Consider the following 20,868-nt stretch of genomic DNA (forward strand, 5'->3'; position numbering starts at 1 on the left):
GGCCTCTCGGGGAGGGGTGCCGCAGGCAGGGATGGGGCCGCGGGGGATGCTCGCCCGGGCCGGGGGCAGCACGGAGGGGGGGGGGGGGGGCAGCACGGAGGGCTCCGCATACGCTGGCAGGTGCCCCCAGCCCCAAGCTCCGTGCCTGCACCGTGTCCAGAAACGCCAGCACGAGTCCCAACAGGTCTCAAAAAAAAAAAAGAAAAAAAGAAAAAAAGGAAAGGAAAAGACCTGGCTATCTCGGTCTCCGCAGCTTGCGCCTTTTCCTTACCGTTTCTAAGCTCCTGCATTTACGTTCTGTCCTAATTTCTTAGGGCAAGGAAAAGTCAAGGGAGGAAATGGTGTCTAGCTTCATTCCTCCCGCTCCTCTGCCACGAATCCCGGCCGCGGCTCGGCCCCGCACGGCCTCCCGCTAACGTCCAGGCCGGCCCGACCGAGCCGCGGCTGGGGCAGCAGAAGGGCAGGGACCGAGCCCGCCGGTCGGGGCGCGCAGGGGGCGCGCAGCCCCAGCCCCGGGCTCGGCGGCCCGGTCAGAGCGTTCGCAGCGCCCCGGGGAGGAGCAGCGCCAAAGCTGCGGACCCCAAACCTCGGCTCCGGGCTCGAAGGGCACCCCGCGGGGCCCCCGCGGAGGTGGACCGGCGGACACCCGCCCCCCACCCCCCGCTGCCATTGCCCGGAGCGGTTTCGGCCCTTCCCAGCCGCGGAGAGATGCAATAGCAAAACTTTCTCCGGAGCGCACCGCTGGCTCGCCGGCGGACCTGCCCGGCAGCCGCACCGGGCACCGCACCCCGCACCCCGACTCCGGCCGCAGGGGGGCGTCTCCTCGCTCCCTCCTGCCCCCCTCACCCCGGCAGACGCCGGGTGAACCCCGCACGGAGACACCCCCTCCCCCCTCCCCGGCCAAGGGGCCAGCCCGGCACCGCGGAGGCGCAGTGCGCGGCGCGGCCGCAGGGGGGCGCAGGCAGGCGGGCGGGCGGCGGCGCGCAGGGGGCCGCCGGGCGAGCGGAGCGGAGCGGAGCGGGGCGGCCGCCGGGGAGGGAGCGGGCGGCGAGGACGGGAGAGGCCGGCGTTCGCCCCTCCGCGCTCTGGCTGCCCCTGCTCTGGGGTCGGTCGGTCGGTCTGTCTTCTTCTTCCCTCCCTCCCCGCGCTGCGCAGCCTGCGCTCCGGAGGGAGCCGTCGCATCGGAAGGAGCCGTGACTTTTTACAGCCGGCATGAGGCTCCCCGTGGGAATCGGGAGATGCCGCACTGAGCAGCCCGGGAAGAACCTGCCCCTCAGCTGTTGCACCGGAGCCCGGCGGCAGGCGCGGTCCCCCCGGCTGGAGGTGGTGGTGGGCACCCGCTAACTCGCGGGTGGGCATCCGAGAGCGGCGGCACGTGTGGCAAGCATGGCGAGAATAAAGTAAAAAATGGGGGAAAGCGGCTGAGGTGGACGAGAGCCGGTGCAATAAACACCTCTTACAGGGATTTACTTTACAAAAGGGGTTGCTTCGAGAGAAAATGTGACCCGCTAAAGCTGCTGAAGGAAGATGCCGGCTGTCAGCGCGCGCACCTGAACCAAGTAAGTTCTCGCCAACTTTGATGCGTTCTCTGTCTGGGTCTTTGACTGCCTGCCTGTCCCTCTACCAAAAAGAAACTCCCCAGGACGGTCCGAGGCAACTTTTGCGCCGACACAAGCGTCCAGCGACAGCGCGCACCTCCCCGGTCACAGCCCGGAGGAGCGCTAAGGTCCCGTTCCTTCTCTTGCGCGTAATAAACGTGGTTTTGTTGGCTTTTTTTTTTCCTGGCAGCCGGGGGGGGCGGCATCCCTCGGCGGCCGGGCGAGGTGTGACACCTGCAGGAGAGCGGCGGGGCCGGGGGCGGCACCGCCGCGGGGGAGGAAGCTCCGCATCTGCCGGCCGCTGCGGGCGAGACGGGGGGCGGCCGCCGCTGGGCTGGGGGCCCCGCCGGCCCCCGCTGCGGCCCCGGCGGGGCTGGGGGGGCCGCCGGCGGGGCCGTACCGGCACTTGGCATCTCTCGCACGGGGGCTGCCTGCTCTCCGCTCCCCCCCCCCCCGGCCCCGCCGCTGCTTCCCAATCCCCCCCCCCTCCCCGTACCCTGGGCGTCCCCATCCCCCCCCCCTCCCCGTACCCTGGGCGTCCCCATCCCCCCCCCCTCCCCGTACCCTGGGCGTCCCCATCCCCCCCCCTCCCCGTACCCTGGGCGTCCCCGTCCCCATCCCCCGCCCCGTCCCCTGGGCGTCCCCGCTGTCGTCGCCCCCGGCGCCGAGGGGCCGGGGCTCCCCGCCGGTGCAGTCGGCAGGGTCCCTCCCGGGAAGGCTCCGGGGGGGGGGGGACGGACACCTGCAGGACGGCGACCCGCAGGTATATCGGGGGTTGGGGGGCTCGCAGGGTGGAACGAGCCGGGGGGGGGCTCGCAGGGCGCACGAGGCGGCCGGTGGGGTTGATCCCTGCCTTGGGTTCGCCCCGGCGAGGTGCGGGGTCTTGCGGCGGTGGGACAGAAGCCGTGGTGCTGTTGGAAGGGAGCGGCTGAGCTCTGGAGGCTTCGAGGCCGGCAGAACATCCCGGCCTGCAGAGGGGCAGGAGCGCGCGGTTGGCTGCAGCTGGCAAAACCCGCGGCCTCGTAATCGAATATTTCCCTGTTTTTCCAAGAAAACGTCATTTGTGCGGTTTTGTTTCACTGGACTCAGTTGAGTGATTCCCTGTTAGCATGGCAACCAAAACTTCTATTTCTCTAAGTGTTCCTTGGAAGTGAGATGGCTCTTCCAAGGCTAAAACGCCGTTTAGGTGGAAGTAAGCGTTTTCCAGTCTGTGCCTTTTCTTCCGGAGAAGGGTGCTTCTCAAAAAAACGAATGAAAAATGGTAAACCAGACACCGCACCTTGGTTTCCTCTGAGAAAGAAATACTTCTTTTAGTAAGAGTCCCTGCACATAGAGGTTTCCTACAGAATACAGTATAGACAGAATGGGAAATAGTTTAAGTCCTGCACACTAAACTCAGTGCCAACATTGCAGCACCTTTGAATCCAATCTACTTCAAATTTCAAATTTAATTGTACTGCAGTGGCATAGCACGTTTCAGTGTTTACATTACTTTCTCCAAAGCCCAGACCTGGACAGCTAAGCAGGGTTACCTATGCAAACATACAGATTTTTCCATAATTTAACCTCAGTTCACATAAGCAAGAGTTCTATGTGCAGTCAGACAAGCCAGGCACCAGTGAGACTGCTTTAGAACTGTCTTAGAATAGCAGAAATTCTGGACTTAGAGAAGATCTGAGTTTACACCCCCTTTTCAGGCAAGACTCAGAAATAGGCTTTGTCCTGTAATATCAGAACAGCTGAAGCTCTCGTGGCACAGTTTGGTTTTCCTTTGGTGTTGCTTTCTATACTGAAAAACCTTGGGTTCGCTCGCAGAAGGATGGGGTTCTTTGCTATAGTTTTTCTTCTTTTTCTTCTGTTGTTCAGACTTTGGAACAGATGAGACTATATTTGGAAACAGCAAAACAAAAATATGTCTGTCTTTTAAATTCAACTTCAGCCACTTATTCTGACTCTATACATAGTAGTCGCTGCCCTTAAAATAGCTCCAGAAAGAAATTCCATTTCTTCTTATCTCATCTTATTTAGAGCCAAATACTGCTAGTTGAAATTTAAGTCAGCTGAGGTCACTACAGATCTGGTATGATTTTGCTTATCTGAGTATGTCTGCTGAAAATATTGGGTCCTGAGCAGTGTGGCCCGCTCTTGGTGAAAGTGGATTTGCATTACTCCAGTGTGGAGAGCCTACCGAGTGTATGTTGAAGGACACATGTAGAGAAAACTGTTAAAGGTTTAGCTTTCACCTTTGTGCGTATGTGTATATTGCCTCGCTTAAATGACAAGTAAAAATGAGCATGACTGCTTCTCCAAACACCTGAGACCTGTCTCCATGCCAGTACGCTGTTTAATCTGTCAGCTCTTTCTGGGACATGATTCATTGGAGTGAGGTGGCAAAATCAACAGGGAAAAGGCTGTGTAGCATCTCTGCCTGCCTCTGGTGATTCTGCTAATCAGCGCTAAAGGGACTGAATTCCTTTTGAAAATGATGACTAAGTCAGCATGGCTTGTCTTACTGAAAGGCAACGTAGAAGCAGGAAGAAAAGACTCTGTTATAACCTGTTTCAAGAAAAAGCAGACAAGAATAGAGGAAGCATTGTTCTATTCAGATGCTTAATGGCTTTATGAGTGTCAGATTTACCATTACCTTTTCTGTTCAGATTCAAGTTGCATCGGGTTATATTCTGGTTACTTTATCAAATATAATATTATAAATTACTGAAAGCAGGTTGAAGATAAAACTTTGTGTATAAGTCAATCTTCCATCACTGTGTTTTGTGACAAACAATATTTGAGAAACTGTCCCTGAATCCGTTGAGGAAGATGAACCAGACTTGCCCTTACTTTACCACACTGACACTACTTTAAGTGGTGTAGCATAGCGTTAGTATAACACCAGTAACAACTGTGCCAAGATCCTCATGTCCACTGTGATTTGTTGCTGCAAAACAAATTCACCTCTCTAAATACTTATTCATTATTATAGTTTTATATAGTGAACACAGAGGAAGGCTGAGCAAATGAAATCTTTTTTTTTGTAACAGGTATGCAGAAATCCTTCATAGGTCCATTAGCTTTCAGTCAAATAGAATTTGAAACTGTTGAAAGAGGAGCATCTGGAAATAAGATGTAAATGCTTTGCACAGTGAAGTTTTCAAAGAAATTAAAGGCTTTTAGTGTGCCACAGACAAAAGCAACAAATAAATTAAAATTCTTTATTATAGCAGGTTTTTCTTAGAGTTGTGGCTTGGTTTTTTTTCTCCCTTCAGACTGTTTTGGTTTAAAATCTCACAGTACTTCTTCCACTCTTTTACAACCACTTACTGCTAATTTAGATAGCAACTGGTGTGAGACAAAAACTGAAACAAACCTTGGGTAAAAACTACCTTTTTTTTTTACAGGTAAGCTATTTTTCAGCAAATGTGGGCTGAAGTGGGACAGGAAAACTTCCTTAGATCTGAGTGAATTTTACATACATCTGAGAGTATGAACCGCTGAAACCTAACCTCTGAAGTCTATGGCAGCTTCTGCCATTTCTTGGACACCCAGCCTGTGCTCAGTACACTCATCTGAAGAGCTTCTCACGTACCTGTGCATGTCAGATGAACCACCTGAATGTTATGATAATAATATTATCAGGTATATTATGCAGTGGCTAGAGAGGGGAGCAGTAGATCAAGAAGGATTTTTCACTGGGCTTTCCTGTGACAGACGTTACGGGATTATTCTGGAGATACTTTCCGCCTATCATCGAGCACTTCTGAGGAGCGAGCAGCCTTTCCCCAGGGGGCAAAGGCCCCCGTCCCATGCCGGTGCACGGACGGTGGGCGAGCAGCCAAGCCCTGTGGTGGTGCCCCTAAGCTCTTCCAGTCCTTGCTCGGCATGTGCTGCTTTTCCATGACACACAAGGGGGTTTTTAAAATTTTTTTTTTTAAAGTGATTCCTTCCAATACCAGTTTTAAGGGGCAAAAATATGTCCTTCCTTGGCGCAGAGAATAGTAAAGCTTATGCCACCTGCATTCACACCTAAGACCAGACTGGAAAAACAGATTAGTAGGGTCCTTATGTCCTCGTGCCGGCTAGTCACGTGAAGCACAGTTCAGCTGGCTTGCAGCTGCCGCTCTGGGAGGACAACAGCCTCCCGTAGGTCTTGTAGCCCACAGGCGAGCCTGTGGTGGCTACATCAGGTACCCCGAACTGACATGAGGTACCTGTTTTCTCGGCTGTTGAGGTGAACCTGTAGCGTGTCTCTGCTGGAAAGAGAAGGGTGGAAGCAAAGATTGGACCATCCTCTGTGCCTGTCTCTGCTAAACCCAGGACAGAAACCTTCCTTCTTAAGCTAGGTTAGCTGAATCCCAGCTGTGCAGAGCAGGCTGTGGTAGCACAGCATAAAGGTTAAATAAGCACAGAGGTCAGCAGATCCAGGACAAATGGTTGCTATAATCAGGCTAAAGTGCATGTTTAAAAAAACCCAAACAAACCAAAACATGCATACACATGCACGCGCTCCAGGCTACTGTACTAACTTTGAAACAACCTGCAAATAGCGTGAACTCGCAACCGCCTGTTGGACGTACACTTCTGGGAGTTTGCCAGCTGCCACCTCTGCAATCCATTTTCCTTACACAAGATTCTTCAAAACACAGAGTTCTATGCAAACTTTCAATAACTACCGGAAATATTTGTCACTTTTCAACTCAGGTGTCTGGTTCTCATGTCTGTCAGAGAGAGGCAGCGGCTGCAAAGAGCCAACAATTTTCTCGGTGAAGGCCAAGTAGTGGGGATGATTATTAACCCAGGTCGTAGAGTAGGAGAGGAGCATTAATACAACTCTGTATCCGGCCCAAAATGGATGGTGAGAAGTTGGCCTGGCCCGAGAGCTGTGCTGCTCCTTATGACGGAGGTCTGAGCTTTCTGCCGGTAAGGACCTTCCTGCAGTAGACTCCATGTGGGATCGGCTGAGGATTCAAATTTCTCCCTTTAACCATCATTTAATCAAAGTACCCGCTCACATCAGAGGAGGTTAGCAGTCCTAGGAGAATCAGTGCAGTCCTGCGTTCATTAGATTAACAGGCACGCTTTGCCTGTGTTCCTTCTGTGTTGCCGTGAATCAGGGGAAGAGTACTAACGGATTCTATTTTGAAGATGAAATCTGTAATATTCCCTAGCATACAGATGTCGTTAGCAGATTAGCGGTTCGGTGTCAGACCTGAGAGCACTGGACTAAGAAGAGAGAGCACCAAATTTACTCCCAATGAAAATTCCATTGTCTTCTGTATTTATTTATTTTTCTTCTAAAATTTGATATGCTTTAAATTCAGTTTGTCTTTGCTAATAAATACTTTATTTCATGCATTGATTTGCTGCTATAATTTCCATTATGAAAAGTAGAACAGGCCATTTTATCTTTTGAGCAGAAGAAAGAACAGTAGGATTGTAGCAGAAGATACAGGGTCATATCGTGTCTGATTCAAGACTACCCCCAGTACATCTGTGTATAGTAATTTATGTCAAAAACATTTTTGCTGACAAATCTTGAAAAGCTCTAAAAAGGGATTTTTGCACCAAAGGTCAGATTTTTTTTTCACCTAGCCACCACAAATTAGATTGCCAGTTGTAAACCAACCACCTATGTTCCTTGTGTAGTTACTGGAGGGGCAGAAACCTTCAGTGCACAAACTAATCCGTCTAGTTCATACACCTGACAGGGAGTGGGAGGAATCAGGTATTTATTGTTGCTGATTGTTGTTGGATTTCACGCAGCTAAAGTAAGGCAAGATGAATCTCACCCTCGTGGTATCAACAAATAAACAAACATACTCCGAGGGGACAGAAAATAGACGTCTGTTTTCTTCCAAGGTGTCTCAAGGTCCTGTTGCCCTTCGTGGTATTGATGCAGACATCATAACAGTAACCAGATGACTACAACATAATTCAAATATCCTCTCGTCTGTTCTCAGAATTTTTAGGAGTTTGTGATCGGATTGGGTAGCTGAAATACAGCTTGTGGCTGTGCCAAGGGAAACAGGAGTGTCAACCGGACCCCATTAAAAGAAGAACACACCGTTCTGGGCGCTCATGTCCCGCCTCCCGCGATGCCTCTCTTCTGGAGAGGACGTGCTGTATCTGCGGAGCAGGGGAAGGCAAGCACAGATTCTCTTCAAACGCTCTCGACATTGCCATCTCCACGACGTGCCTTACTCTTCTGAATACATAATTACAACAGAAATTATCTTTCAGTGATGACATAGGTGTTTTAATCTCTGTTCATGTGGAAATGTTCGTTATTATCAAAACACTTCAAAACAAATCCTGCTGCTACGCTTCGGCACTGACTGCTACATACATCCTGCCTATCTTCCACTGGAAAATAACTAAAAGATCCCATTTGTGTTTTGCTTATACTGACAACATTTTGGGTTAGATTGGGAGAGATGTTTGCCTTTCATTTTTGATGGTAATCACTTAGAGTGATTAGAGCTGCAGTCAATCCCTTGAACTTGTTTATGCTGGCATGGTGTTTGTTTTTCAGATTTGTTGTGTTCTGTAATATGTTTGTACCTGCAGTGCCGTCAGTTTCAGAAACATACGCTTTCCCTATGATGGCTTTAACTATCTGGCAGATACCCTACAGAAGGAATTTTGGCCATGAATAATAGCAAAACCAAGTTGCCTACAGAACAGTTGTCTAATCTGCCTCTTAGCTACAAAACTGTCATTTAAAGGCAGTAACTGCTTGTCTTTGAATTCATCTAGACACCCTAACGTCAGACTTGAGAGACAAAGCTAGTCTTTATAGCTTTTAGAAGGAACCTAGTAACTTCGTAGCGTGATTCATGTGACCTGTCTTGAAGGAAATTAATTGTCCTGTGCAGGGGGTCCATTTCTTCCCATTTGTAATAAAGAAAGGTTGGGATGACAAACCAGCCTTGGATGTCAGTGTTTTGGATTCATAGGTTAGCGAACATGAACCTCGCCTTTATTTTTCAAATGTTTTAAATTGAAGTACATCATTGTGCCACATAATGATTAGTAAAGCTTCCTAAGTCTAATATGAAGATTATGCTATACTAATTCTTTTAAACTAATTAGGAATGTGGCACCTATGGCACAGAGATCACATGTTGCGAATTGATGGCATCGGTAGGTATTTCTGCTAAGTCCTGGGCTGTGACTACTCTTGTATTTTCTTGTAAAAGGCATAAGGCTTAGTACAGAGAAAATGCAAAATAATATTTTGGTCTGCCTGCTTACATAAAGAAAGATATTTTACTCATGATTGTTTAACTTAGTGATATTAACTTTGAGCATATTTGTTTATGCACTGAGGGCAGTTGCACCAAATACTGACCTGATTTGAGATGATTACATTTATTGCTGTAGTGTCTTTGCATAGAACTAAACTTCCATATAGCTTTTTTCTTCCTGCCTTTTTTTTTTTTTTTTTTTTAATTGAAGATTTGCTTCTTCCACAGTACTTAAAACAAGCACACTGAGCAAGGGTTTGAATCTCCCTTCTTTTGAGCGTGACTTTGTCCACAGGGGAGGAAGCAGGGGATGCTCAGTGAGCCGGGTTGCGTTTCAGGGGTCAGGCACTAGTCCAGCCTCAGAGCTGCACTGACTCACTGAACTAACTGACAGCACAACACTGGATTTTGTAGGGATGGGTTAGGATAAAAGAAGGATTTCTTACTCATCCCTAGCGTGCTTCCTCTTCACTCACTTCCTAGAAACCACCCTCATTTTGCTACTGCTTCTGCTGGCTTTAGGCCAGGTGGGAGATTTCTTCCATCTGAAAAATTCCTTTGGGTTAACTGCAGACAGGATGTAGCTTTTTAGATCTTTATAATTTAAAAAAAAACAAACCCAACCAAAAACCAGCGCGTAGGCTAGGATCTGGATGTAGGCCTTCAGTCCGTTCTGTCATTTTCTTTTGTTAAAGGAACATTACTCTCCCAACAGGCTATTTCCCTGCTGAGCGCCTTCAGTGGAGCACCACCCTGTTTTACCAGTGTCTTCTCACTGGTGTGCTCTTGCGCATTCACCCTTGTCTCTTACGAAGGTCGGAGTTCCCACTCGCTCGCTCAGCGTGCGAAGTGCAGCAGTGGCGGGCGAGCACTCGCTGGCACTGAAGAGGATTTCGTTTGGCTTCAGCGTTACGAAGCAGCAGAGTCTCTGGGAAGAGCCAGCCGCCGAACCCCGAGCAGAGGTTTCGGGCAGCGGTACCCACACGTAGGTCGGCGGGTCCGTCCGACGCGATGGGTTGGCAGCGCTCGTCAGCTGCTCCGCCTCAAAGCTCCCGTAGGTCTTCAGGGCACTGCTGGCAGCACCCAGCAAACGAGGAGCTCAGCGCTGTGTATCTTGCCACTACCCAAGCCCACCTAGTAGGGTCCTTATTTTCAGGAAGAATCGCTGCGGATTAGTATTTCTCCTCAGTGATGATATAGAAACAGGCTTCTCTCACAACCAAGGTTTTGCCGGCTTTGGGCAAGGCAGCAAGGGCATGAGGGGGACTTTGAGGAGGAGAGAAGTAAGTCGGCGTTTCAAAACAGAAATGGATGAGAGAGTAGGTGTTTTTATTTCAAAGCAGTCACTTAAATGAAGGACAGTGAAGACCATGACTCTCTTCAGAGACACTAGAACATTCAAATGAGTCAGCTGATGCTCATATCTGTATGATATTCCCATTGACAGTTAGATAATAGACATCTTTGAAGGACTGATTTCCTTCTGGAGACATAGTAGTTTGGTAGACAAGTATACTGGGGCAAAATGACACTTTAGTCATCTTATTCCATTAGTGTTTTCTTGCCTAATTCCCTATTTACTGTTGTTTTAACACTCTTTACTTAAACCCTTTGCTGAAGAACAAAGCCTACTATAAAAATTACCTAAAACGCTCAACGACTCATAATAGCAAAGCTTTATGGTCAGCACATGTTGGAATTCATTTTGAAGAAATTAATTTTGTGTTTTGTAATTTAACCTTAATTCAAGGAAGTATTCAAACACAAAGAAGTCTTGGTTTTCTACTGAAAGCAGTGCTTCAGAAGATGCTTCTTGTTAAGCGTCAACTTCAGTCCTCTCCTCAGTATGACATATTTGCCTGAATCGAGGTTGAAGGAGTATAAGTTGAAAGTTCAGGTGAACATTTTATATACGATAACAAAGAAAAACACCAATACTGCACAAATTCCTGTAGAGAATCCAGCATCCCTTTAGCAATTTCACATGTGCTAGAATTCTATTAAAGATGTTTCTACTATGTATGTTTGCATTCTCCTTTGGAAGTGTTACTTTGGTTCACAGAGATGCAACCCATTATTTGATTTTTTTTCCCATTCCTTTATCATAGCTGTCTGAGAAGACTCCTTTTATTACATCATACTTTTATTATATAGGTAGCTGCCATTTAACAAGCCCATTTTATAGCCAAAGATGCCATACTCAAAAACACTTTCAGCAGCTTTTCCATGTCTTAAAGCTTCCTAAAATCCCACAAACTGCCTACTTTTCGATTTACTTGCGTACTTATTTGTTTTAGATTGCAACTGTATGTGCTCTTTGGGCTTAGAGAAATATGGTGATCACAAATGAATTTAAAATGATGGTAATGGTCAAAGTAATTTGAAATTCTAGCACCCTGATGTGAAATTTTATAAAATACAAGATGAAACAATTGTGCCTTCTCATCAATCATGCATGCATTGGTTCAGATGCAAGATGTAATTTTGAAAATTTGCCCCCTTGGTTCCAAGAGAATTGTAATGCTCTGGCAGCTTCTTGTTTCTTCTCAATAATTTAGCAGTTTATGAAAAATATATTGTGTCTACTTCTCCACTCCGATGCAGTCAATGCAGTCACAAGTTGTGGAGAATCTAGTCCAAAATCTTGCTGCTGTTGAGTATTTTAGGAAAATATGTAGGCCTAAACCATTAATCTATTTGCCGTCATTGCCATGGTTGCAACCTGCATCTGCCTCTGCCCTGTATAATGTTGGGATGGCTCTCAATCATTTTCTTAATTCTCTATCTAGATAGTTTTTTGTGTTGCAGTTACAGACTCATATATTGAACCTTTTCATGTAAGAAAGCAGTGAATCTTTGATTTAAGTGTGCTGCTGTAGTTGACAAGAACTAAAATCTCACTGCATCTGATTATAAGAATCCCTGCATCTTTCCATTGCTGAGAAGTTGGCTTTAAGAATGAAAATTAAGTAGGCAATGACACATGTAACAAACCTCTTTTTTAATAGTGTGTAAAACGTTCAGGAATCTTTCTGAATAGTTTTTTTATAGAATTGCCAGAAACCTGATGGCCATTTTAAGATTATAGCACATCAAAGCAAAAAAAAAAAAAAAAAAAAAAAAAGGAGTCTTGGAAGTCTCTGTTGTAAGCAGAACTCTAGTGTGCTATTACATATTCAATATGTTCAAGCTGTTACTCAAACTTCCAGTAGATCACATATATTTCATTGAACATAAGGTAACACGGTTTTGTTTCAACGTTTTGTCTACTTGCGTCAACTGTGAAACGAGGTGTTGTGTTATGCAGGAATCATCAAAATTTTTGTTCAGTTTCCTCAACTTTGCTTAATTTCTTGTAACATCTCAATAACTCTTCCAAGTAATAGCTCAAAACACTGCAGTGGACCTAATTTCCAACCTGGGCATTCCATTACAACGTTTTATAGGAAAAGTAAATAATTCTGTTCACATTTTGACAATTTTGAAGGAAATGGTAGTGTCCACATCCATAATCTGAAAGATTTACAGATGTATGGATCCCTAACTTGTATTCTGTGCCAAAATATGCTTATAGATACTTACATTTTTGTGTGTATATACATATAACACACAGATCTTTATATACACACATAACAGAAGAACACATATTTATACTTGCGTATGTGGAGATACTTATGTGCCCTATGTGACTGAGACACATTAAAGGTTAATTTTTCCTCTGGGGAGTGAAAGAGAAGCGCTATCCAGAGGTCAGGAATACAACCCATTAAAGTGTCTCTCTCGTGTGTGTACACGCAGAGTTATCTGTATCTCGTGGGCTGGGAATATTTGCCTCTCTCTCTGCACTCGCCTATATGATTTAAATGCTAAGTGTTTGAGTCCAGTTCTTGGCCAAGTATGGCTTCTTTGCCACCCCAAGCAACTAAGAGCGATGAATTTAACTGTAATGGCAGCCTACCAGGGCACGGAAAATTTGTAGCTGTCCGGAGGCAGTTCCCTTCCTCACGAGTTCAGAGGCTCCCAGGAGGTGGAGGCTGCTGAACAGCCGGCAGCTTCTGGGCGTTAGGAGCTGACAGCCCTGACACTGCGCGAACTGCGACGCTGCTCCTACTAAGGAATTTTTTTTCTTAAGTCTAGTAGCAAATACAGCTTGACTAGGACTGAGCCAGTGTCTTTTACTTTGTTTGTTATCCAGAAGGAATTTTTTTGGTAGATTTCTACGTAGAAGTAATAACTCGTCCATTTAAAAACAGAGCAGTCCAGTATCAGATTCATGTAGCTAACAGTAACATTTTTAACTGTTTGATACTTAAATGAACTGCACATGGCAGCTGTCAGGGAAAGCTTCTGAAAGGAGGCAGGATACTCTTGTGCTAAGCTGCTTCAAAACTCCCTCAGAAACCTGCTTCTGAGCGTAGAGACCACAGTGTGCATGACATAAAGAGAAAAGGTGGTTGATCCTTCCGGATCCTGCTGGTTATTTCACAAGGAGTCACTGCAGCAGCAGAAGCCTGGAAGCTGATTGTGTTTTGTGATCTCCTGCACTCAAGTGTGAGAACTGTTAGGAGGACAGAGGAGGAGGATACAGGCACAATGAAAAAAGGGGATTTTCGAGTAAGCGGTGTATATCATCTAAGACAATCTAGAAAACGTCAGCCTGGCCAGACGGTTTCAGTCCCCCTGTGAGATGCACCTGAATATGGTCCTTGTTGATGGGTTCAGAAAAGCAGTTATTGAGTGAGAGATCCTACGTAATCATAGCTTACTATCTCTAGAGTGCTGACAATGAATCTGTTCCTAATCAGAGGGCTGACGTTGCAAAAAGAGTGACAAATGCAAGCCTCATCTCTCCCGTTTTTCTCTGCTGCCTTTCTGGGTTTCAGTAGAGGTCAGAAACATGACTGAACTAAAGTAGCTAGGTACAGGCACCCCCAAGTTTCCTATAATGCTAAAACCAAGAAGACGACATTTCCAAAATGTCTGTATCAAGTTTTATTTAATAATAATAATTAAAGAAAAAGAACTTGCTACAGGCTTACAGGTGTAAAATGGATTAGAGATGAGAACAGAAAGCAGTAGTAATAAGTCCAATTTAAAAGAACGTTTAACAGCTGTTCAATTCCAAAAGATTAAGAAACTGTTTAAATAAAACACACAGAATAGGAGGAAGCACACCAGGGAATAGACAAATACTGAAGAGATTTCAAAGAGGTTTTAAGAGTAGATAAAACCATGGTTTGCTGAAGAGGGAAGAGAGGACTTGAAGTAGAAGGTTGAAAGATTGAGTGGTACAGTAAAGCCAGATCACAGTGAGCCAAAAAGCTAAGAAAATCACTTGCTCTGTCATTTGCTAGTGTAGATTACTGAAATGGGTAGTAGTAATTTGACAAATAGTAGTTTTTAGGGTATACAATAACCAGAGCTATTGAACTGCATTTGGAGCGTAGCAGTACTGTTGTACTTATACACGTGTATGTCTTCATTGCTTTCTGACCTATAGTATCTGGCACATTTAAATGGAAATCCTAGATTAATGAATTAATTCATCATTTCTTTAACCCTAGCCCTGCGAAGATTTATTCCATGTGCTGTGAGTGATCCCCTACCCAGCTAAATCAAAGTTTGCTTTGCCACTGACTTCAGCTGTGATACTACTCCAGTTACTGAGTAGTCATAATGCCTTTGATATTTTAGCAGCAGTCAAGATTGAAAGATACTATGAGTGGTGGGACAAACTGGCTTACTGGAGCGTTGGCAGTAGAAGGTGGAACATTTTACCATATACCATCTTGGAGATTTCACATGGCAGAAATCAAAGGGCACATGAGAATGTGCTTAAAATTGCCTGGGGAAGCACAAAAAGCCCCAAAATAAGGTAACACCACTGGAGCCTTAAATAACATTGTCTGAGTGACAGCAGAAGTCAGCTATGTAGTATCATGGATATAATTGCTGAACTGTAGCAGTGCTGGCAGCTTTTGAAAAAATCAAATGAATCATGTATTTAGGTGATACAAAATTCTTAATTGTATTTAATTCTCAAATTATTCTCTAGCTGCTGAATAAGAAGCAACACAGACCAAGATCTACACTGAGTCTTGGCAGCCAGGTAGGAGAGACTCCAAACAAATGAGGAGTTGTAACAGATGTCTTAAAATGAATATACTGTACTTGAACAGATAGATGAAGCTGGGCAATGGAAACAGTTCTTTTTTTTCAAATAAAACCCACTGAAAGTGAAAGATTCCCTCATTTCAGCTGTCAACTGATCTTGACAATTTGTGTTTTTCAAAGTGCTGTAAAAATGGTGGTGTTACTTTCTCTATAAGTAAGTGTTGATTTCCTAAGTATAGGGTATGTAAATCTCATTACTTGTGTGAAGTAATAACAGTGAACTCATAAACTGTGGTGGATTAAAACCTGGAAGATAATAACTGAAATGAAGAAAATAACCTGTGTTGAAGTTAATGGAAGTTTTTCAACTAATTCTAATACAGCCACAGCCTTACTGCCTCCATCAAAATTCTTTGAAGCCTAGTAGCTTAAAAGGCAGTTTCGTTTGACAGTGGCAAAAAGGGTGCTTCTAGACAGGAGTACAGGAACAGAGGAAGCATATGCTGTCATTTGTTGTAGTACTCTCCCAGACTCCAACCACTTTCAGTGCACGGTCTTTCTTTGCCAGATATGGTTTCTCTGTGTTTTGTAATCTTCTGTGGGTTTTTGTTTCATTAACTCAGCCAGTCTTCTGTGTAACCCATATATACTTCTAGCATCTTCACATTCCTTCAGCAATGAATTCATCAGCTCTTGAGCATCAAGAGCTGAAGGCTCATCAGCTCTTGTTTTTCTTGAACCTGACTCCTACTGCCTTCTTTTGATCGCTCCTGGATCTTGTACCTGAAAAGCCGGTGAATAATTAATCCATGTCTGTCCTCTTCTTCACACCCATAATTACACAGACCTATATTATACCTTCCATCTGTCATTCTTTTACAGAGTGAAGATTTGTAACTTACTTAGTAAGTAACTAATGTAACTTAGTCATTCCATTTCTGGAAGCTCTTCTGTAAGTTTAATCATTCTGCTGCCCTTCTCTGAATGTTTTCTGGTGCTACTGGCTCCTTTTTTGAGATAAGGAGCCTAGAAATGCATGTTCAGTCCTTTGTGCCACTCTGAAACTAAGGACACATATACATTTCCGTTAGTGTTCGTGAAGCAAATTCTGTTTGACAGGAAGGGGGCATATTAATTAGAGAAAATTAATCTTATCTTTTGGGAACCATGGCTCCAAATTCTTTGTCTTGCCCCTTGTTATAAAAGAAGAGATACTTGCTTTTTCCTGAAGCAAACTTGGCAGAGGTAGCTGAGACATGTGGGAATATAACTGGTCATGACTCATTTAGGCTTACAGAAGAAAGGAAGATTTATAAAATATCTTCTATTTTGTTTATGGAAGTCTATTTCAATGCTGGGAGCATAACTTCTATTCTTCTATTTGAAATTAAGATCAAAGAACTCTGTGAAACCTGAATCATTATCCTGTGGAAACGCTTGCTAATACTAGTAATCAGTCCTTTTAATTCCTGTATGTGTGTTAAAATTCTGCTTATTACTCACTGTAGCATATGGATCTAATGCAAATTGTACAAGAACTTTCATTATTCACTTGAACTTTCACTGGTTTTGCACTCTAATGATTCTCTGCCCAGCTGAACTTGTCATTTTGCATTTGTTAAAAACGTATCTCAGTCAGGCTGTGGAACTGTAGAATTTAAGAGAATAGGAGTTTACTGAGTCATTTAATACTGAAAATAAGAGCAGGGAGACTACCCACTAAGCCATTCAGAATCCACCATTCTTTTCTGTCTTTTGCACTCTAATTACATTTATCACAAAGTTACAATCCCTCTTTTTCTTCAGACTTGAAGTATAGAATTTCAGTGTATGTGTTTCTCTTCAAGACATACAAGGGAAATAAATCAGAGATCCTTTAACAAAATGTTAACAGTTAATTTGTTTTTCTAGTTTGCATGTTGAAGTGAAAGGAGTCATCATTCAATCTCATTTCTCTCACGTCTACCTGGAAAATTAAGAATTTATATTGTAGTACTGTTGAGATGCATTCATAGCCAAGTTCCCACTCAGTTGGCATTGACAGAAACATAACCCAGCTGTGGGCTAGAGCGATTCTGATTTTCACCAGAGTCGTGTTTGAAAACTTCACACATGCCAAGGAGTGATGTCAATTCTCTAACACTGCAGGGTGTTGTCTTTGTTATTGTATATGAACAGCTGAAGTGGAGGATAGGCTGAGCAGGCAAAAGCCACACAGAAGGCTCATGGCTGAACCATTTCCAAACTTTGAGGAACCATTATCCTTGGAAGTGTTTAATTGTCTACCTTCCCCAACCTGTCTTATAATCAATTTTCGATTACAAACAGTACAAATGTGATATGATTCTATCACGCATATCTGTCGCAGAGCATTAGGGATGATAATCTTGTGGTTCAGAAGTGCCACGAAGTCTGTAACTCAAGTCCCTGCTATGTAATCTGAATGAAACACCCCTTTGTGCTTTTCATTTTGATGTGTTGCAACTACATCGCAATGCTTATTCTGGTTTTGAAGTGTTTTGATCTGGAATTCGGATACTCACTTGATTCCAGCAGTAGCCGGCATCTTGCTCTTACTGACATTGATCACACTGTTTGACAACATTTCTCCATGCAAACCCCTGGGACAGCTCACATTTGCATTACTCTTTCAAAAGGAAAAAGTCTCAGCCTGCAATAGCTCAGTTTGAGTTTTGCTGAAGATCTTGACAGGGTTACAGAACACTGCAGATAAGCTTTAGTCATATTTGACTAAAGGAAAAAAAATGGTGAAAATAGAAATGAAATGGTGACATGTACAGCATCCTTGAGGTCCCTCAGTTTTCTCTCTTGGGCATCGATGATGAATAATCCTTACTGTTAGAGGTGGTCAGCTCTGGCTATAGGACCCAGGGGGATTTCTCCTGTCCCAACCCAGTGGATGGGGGGCTGCAATTACACGTCCCCAGGTCCAACTCGTCGCCATGCTGAGCATGTATTCCCAAAAGACACACGTGCACGTGGGCACACACACGTACAGAACGTGGCTGGCCACGCAGACCAACGCAAGCACGACACAGTGCCTTTACCAGCACTTGTACCCAGCACTCACGTAAACATGAACGCTACAGAAGGCCTGACCCTGTTCCTTTCTGTATGGAAGTCCCTCTGGTTGCTGGCCCTAAGCACTCAGTGTGGCCAGGAGCTGGTCCCAGGTCCCCCGAGCTCCCCGTGCTGCTGGCACCTGCACCCCTAAGCCCCTTAAGCTCACTGTCCCACTCCAAGTGCCGGTACTTCTTACCCTACTTGCCTGCTAGCTCGCTTGAAGTTGGCTAGCATTCCGCCCCACACGCTCAGAGTGGAGAGCACACCTACACGGAAGATGGTTGGGATTTAACGAGAAGAAGGGTCAGACTGTGGTGGTGAAGTGCAGGGCTCAGTCAGACAAGTGGACTGACCAGCAACCTGCCTGAACTTGACCAGCCCCTTTTATCCCGCTGTCTCTCTAGTTTCCCTATGTGTTTCTTCCCAATCCACCACAATTCCTTCTTTTCACTGCTTTTGATCATTTCTCTAGACATCCCACAGTAAGTTTTGCACGTTCCCCAGCCCACCCTAAGCCATCCCATAAGTTCTAGACAGTCCCAACAATCTCTTCCCCCTGCATCTCACAAGAAGTCCTTTTTACCCTGTAGGGGATACCCCCTCTAGTTGGCATGGCTTTCTGGGGAAAGCGTTCTGCCTTGACTCTTCTGAGCGGCGCTCACACTGCACAGTGATCGAATCATTCCCCTGCAAGGATCCCGGACAGCAGCCAAGGTCCAGGTGCTTCCTTTGCATCAGGTGGGCTACTGGGGTTCTTCCACCTGACATGGTTCTTCTGGTCCTCATGGGTCACCGTGTTTACTGCCATTAGCCTTTAGTCAGATAATTCGTCACATGCTGTCTTCATGGTTAAACTACTGAATGACTAGGAGTCATCCTGGTGGCTGATTTTACCTTTTTAGTTCTCTCTGTGAAACAAAGTCCTGAATTCTAAAATTCTAAAATTTTAATTATTCATTGGTGTCAAATCAAAACTAAGCAGACTTCCATTTTAAGGCTGATTGGGATGGAAAGTATTTACAAATACATTTTGGAGGTAATTATCAACAGAAATTATTATCTTGTATATGAGAATTAAGATAAATGTGTCATTCTGAGATTCGAGGATGAGTCATAGAGAAACAGGGGAAGAGAGAAGTCCTATCAGCCAGCCCAGATAGACCTCTCTGCTCTATCAGCGCTGCTAGAAGCGTAGCTAATGAAGGAACAAACCACAAAGGCAGACATTGGAAATATATTCCCAAGCAAGGCATCTGGATCTTGCAGTTGCCAAGTATGGTCTGTTTATAGTCATCATAAATGTTAACGCTGTGACTAGAAGAGAAGGAGGAGGCAGAAGGCAGGACAAAACAGCAGGAGTCGTAGCAATAGCAGAACGTGGTAGTAAGTCATCCTTCCTGGAATGGACTGCTTATGTTAGGGGAGGTGAGGCCATATTTCATTCTAATCATCAGGCTATGCATTTGCAAGGTGTGGATAATAACTACTGCCTTGGAAAAAGTGATCGTACTTTATAAAGGGACATAAAAATTGCAGATGAGTGTGGTTGGACTGTACATTTCACTTAGCTGACTGTAACATGGAAAAGTACCTAAAGGAAGAGTCATGATTTGGATTTTTCATAGTACTTTTAGAGTGCAGTAGGAAAAGTTAAGGACTAAAAGACAATATATATCAAAAATATTGCCAACAGTTACTTCCAAACCAGAGACTGTACTAGACTTATAGCAGTGAACTGTATAATAAACACTGTAGTATGTGGGTGGTGCTACTTCTGCCATTCATATACAGTAACTGTTTCACTTTTGCTTGAGAAAGACTACTTAAAATCGCAAAATAAATGTCATAGTATGACCAAGGAGTGAACTTTTAGAAATGGTAATATATGGCTTGTTGTTTATAGCTAGAGAAACTAACATTAAAAGATTACTTTTTAGGTACAAAATTTCTAGACCTTTCAGCCCAAGACATATTTCAATATGCAGAAAAAAATTGCATGCAATGAGAAAAAGCTTAAAAAGGTATACACCTTTATTTGAAAATAATCACATCTCTGTTGTTCACACAGGTGATACTAAGTACCCGAACACACCTGCAAATGCCAGTGAAATTTTTGGTATATAACTGCCTAAGGAAAGTGCTGGCCCCTGAATTTGATAGCATCCAAATAGTTTGGGAGAAGAGATTAATTCTGTGTAGAGCTTCCTTTTATTAGCAATTGTTAAGAGAAAACCAGCATTTTTCCTGCATAAAGAGGTCACCTTTCAATAACTCTGTTGATCTCTGAACATTTTAACTTAATCTTTAGAAGGTGTTGCAAATGTTTCATAAGACAATAACAGCTGTTCTGTAGTTTTGAAAAGCTCTGTGTGCTGGGCAAAGCAAAAATGCAGTAACCACACACATTTTTTTAAATTTTTTAAAATTATCTCAAAGTATTGAGGCATGTACAAATACCACACAATATACATACATGTACACAATGACTCAACAGTTTAGTCGCTTAAGAACAAAATATTGTCTTATAAAGTGGGTGCTGCTCTCATTTTTTTCTCAGTCACAGTGGGTGGGCTCATATGAGCACAAACATTCATAACTGAACAGAAGCTTCAAACTTCAATAACTTCATTTCAGGCTGGTCTTTGCTGTGAAAACAATAAAGATCCTCATCTGGTACATGCTAAAGATGAGGGGAAAGCATTGCGGGGAACAGAGCAAATGAAGACCTTTTAATTACCTGCAACTGTATGGGCATCTATGTATGTATTAAACCGTCTGATTATGGCATAGTGAGTGCTAGATAGTGTCCAAAATTCTTCCTGTGGTAT

At 44.5% G+C, this 20,868-nt stretch overlaps 1 protein-coding gene across 1 annotated transcript in view; it reads left to right on the forward strand.

The window, feature by feature from the left end:
• The first annotated feature begins 1,174 nt into the window (after positions 1-1,174).
• The window catches only part of TRPC4 (transient receptor potential cation channel subfamily C member 4), a 154,018-nt gene continuing 134,324 nt past the window's right edge, over positions 1,175-20,868 (forward strand). Inside the window, exon 1 of the mRNA XM_049823324.1 lies at positions 1,175-1,559. The gene's annotated coding sequence lies outside the window, so the exon portion shown is untranslated. The remainder of the gene's footprint in view (positions 1,560-20,868) is intronic.

The sequence above is a fragment of the Accipiter gentilis genome, chromosome 19 (assembly GCF_929443795.1).
Source record: "Accipiter gentilis chromosome 19, bAccGen1.1, whole genome shotgun sequence".
Classification (NCBI taxonomy): Eukaryota; Metazoa; Chordata; class Aves; order Accipitriformes; family Accipitridae; genus Astur; species Astur gentilis.